We start from the raw sequence: 3,318 nt of genomic DNA, 5'->3' as shown, positions 1-3,318 counted from the left end.
CCTATACCAATAACATTGCCAGATCCAAACTAATATGCTGCTCCCGTGAAGATACGGGATAAAGGCCAAGAAAAAGGGAAGAAGACCGACAAGAACACAGCAGGGAGGACATGTGTTAAGAAAGATCAGAATAACCTCCAGGATGCTGGAGGGAGCTGTAGAGGGTAAAAGCTGTGGCAGCAATTAATTGAGGAAGTTGGCTGTAGGTACTACTCTGAGATGAATAGTTCCGCTGTCCTCAAGAAACCGGTCTGAGGAATGACAACAGAAAGACTCACATCGGCTCAATCGTAGATAAGGCAGACTTCAGTTCATTTGCAGGAAACTGGAAAAATCAAATCAATCTACAGGGGGACATTAAAAATCACGTGCGTCCCACCTGAGAATGTATGCGGGATGCTTACCAGAAAGAACTAACAGGAAGTACTGAACGTACGTATACAAGGAAGGACAGTACGAATACTGACAAGTTTGTCTGACCAAAGGCGAGTATCACGGAAATGCGGAAAAATTGAACAGACAGACTCTTTAAGATAGACCCAACTACCATGTGAAAACCTAGTTAATAAAGTTTTAAGTGTCAGTATTAAGTGATAAGCCTATAATCTAGAGACATTCTTCAGTCTCCAACATATGAGACCTCAGGCCCGTCTAGAAAGTATTAAACTGATTGCGCACGCACAGGGATAGTTACAGCGATGACCCACAACATTATGATCACCTGCTTTAAAACGTTTTGGTCCACCTTCGAACCAAAATACAGCAGTGATTTTGTGTGTCATGGATTCTTCAAGTCTTTGCTAGGTTTCTGTAGGTATATGGCACCAGATGCTTACCCAACTGTCACTCAATTTTCGTGAATTACGAGACAGTGCTGTGTCGGCGCCAAGCTGACGCCCTAGAGTGACCAGATGTGATGATGATGATTTTTGGTTTGTGGGGCGCTCAACTGCGTGGTTATCAGCGCCCGTACAATTATCCAATCTTTGCTCAGTCCAGTTTCGCCACTTTCCTGGATGATGATGAAATGATGAGGACAACACAAACACCCAGTCATCTCGAGGCAGGTGAAAATCCCTGACCCCGCCGCGAATCGAACCCGAGACCCCGTGCTCGGGAAGCGAGAACGCTACCGCGAGACCACGAGCGGTGGACCGTGTGAGTGACCAGATGTGTCTGACGGGTTCAGATCAGGCGAATTTCGTGACCAAAACATCAACATGACTTCACTGGCATCCTTCTCAAACGACTGTAGCACAATTCCGGCCTAGTTATCATGCTGGAAGATCCCATCGCCGTCAAGCAAGACATGAAACACGGAAGGTTGCGGGTAGTCCGCAAAAATGTTTGTGCTCCACAGCTGTCATGATGCCATGCGTTACTACCACAGGTCGTAAAAAAGCCCAGCTGCGTCTACCAGAGCACTTCACAACCTCCAGCAGCCAGAGCCTGCGGCGCGGCACATGTTTCGAGCAGTCAGGGCTGACCACAGACCCGGTGCAACAATAAATGGTAAGTGAAGATGTCGTTGAGTCACATGGGCACACGTAAGGTATGTCTGCTCCACGCCCCTTCAGCAATGAGTGCTGAGCGGTGTGCTCCTCGCCATTGAATTCTGTCGGCAGATGCGTCACAAGTCTCTCATAACCCTGCTTTAGAGAGCGAGTAAGCCTCAGTTCTCCACATTCTGTGTTCAGGCGTGGACATCTAACATCTTGCCCTCTACGTTGGTTTCACAGTTCCTCAGCCGCTTTACATTTTTTCTCACGACAGTAGTACGCGAACAGCCGACCAGCTAGGACGTTTCCCAGAGGCGCCGGACGTAACAATCTGCCCTTCGTCAAAGTTGTGCATGCCAGACAATTTTTCCAGTTGTCAGCCGTATCATCGCTAGAATGATACTTCATTCGTCTCATTATATACTTTACCTAACACGTCGTTTGTCCGCAACGCCACCGGAAGGCATTCTATTTTCCGATAGTCACTGGACGAAGGTCATAATGTTTTGGCACATCGGTGTAAGCAGCGAGTTTTGATCTTAATGTATAAACGGAAATATCCTTCTCTGTTTTGGACATTGTAAGTACGTTTATAAGAAGTGAGCTCATTATTTTCAGCAGTGGAGAAATCTGCAGCCGAAAAGACTCGAGGCCACTTTCCTTTTGAAGGTAAGAAGGACGTTCCAAAACCAAAGACACCGATAAAAATATCGAGAACGTGCGTAATGTGCTATTATCCGATCGGCGTTTAATGTATGAAATAGCTGAACGCCATAGGTGTATCAGAAGATAGAATACCGTACGTTGTGGATAAAAAAAGTGGCTCTGAGCACTATGGGACTTAACTGCTGAGGCCATCAGTCCCCCAGAACTTAGAACTACTTAAACCTAACTAAACTAAGGACGTCACACACATCCATACCCGAGGCAGGATTCGAACGTGCGACCGTAGCGGTCGCGCGGTTCCAGACTGTAGCGCCTAGAACCGCTCGGCCACACCGGCCGGCGTTGTGGATAAAGAATTAGTTGCTCCGTTCCAGATAAGTGCCGCAGTGCTGAATGCTACTGAAGATAAAAAAGAGTCGAGTTTCTACGAAACGTTTGAATTGTTTTATGAAGACGCTATCTTATTTTGTGCGCCAGTTTGTTACTATGAGTGACACAACAGAAACTTAGCAGTAACCGATCGCCCTGGAATAAAAAATCGGACGTCGATTTCATCTGCCTGATAGGTAATGCCAAGTTTCTTTTGGGTCGAGAGATCGTAAAACACTGTCGAATAGTCCTAGAGTCTTCTGGAGAACATAGATGAAAAATTGTTAAATGCGACCAGCCTTGAAATCGCATGTCAAATTAAACGCCTTTCAGCCGTCAGTTTTCAACCTTATTTTATTGGGCAACCAGTTTCAGCGTTTTACTACGTCATCTTCAGGCCCCTGACTGACGTGTAGCAATAATCTACCGCGCTTGTGACCAAAACAGGGGCCAGCAATACTGGTATTAGTAGATTTTTGTTGCAGTGACCACTTCAACCATCACCTGAGTAATAAAACAATGAAACTGGTTGACCAATATTGAAACGTTGAAAACTGAGGGCATTTAATTTGACATCCTCTATCGAACAGCCGAGTCCCACAACCGTCACTAAAAGGACGGACATAAAGAGAGCCTTGAAATTTGTTATGTGGGCTGTACAAGAAGGGACACAAAATGTGCAAAAAATTTTCAATGAAAAAACTAGTATCTGAAGTAAGAGTTTTTGGAATATTCTCCTTGTTCAACAGATGTAGTTCATTTTGACTTGCCCCTGTTCTCCATA

The sequence above is a fragment of the Schistocerca cancellata genome, chromosome 8 (assembly GCF_023864275.1).
Source record: "Schistocerca cancellata isolate TAMUIC-IGC-003103 chromosome 8, iqSchCanc2.1, whole genome shotgun sequence".
Taxonomy (NCBI): domain Eukaryota; kingdom Metazoa; phylum Arthropoda; class Insecta; order Orthoptera; family Acrididae; genus Schistocerca; species Schistocerca cancellata.
This window is presented reverse-complemented; position numbering follows the sequence as displayed.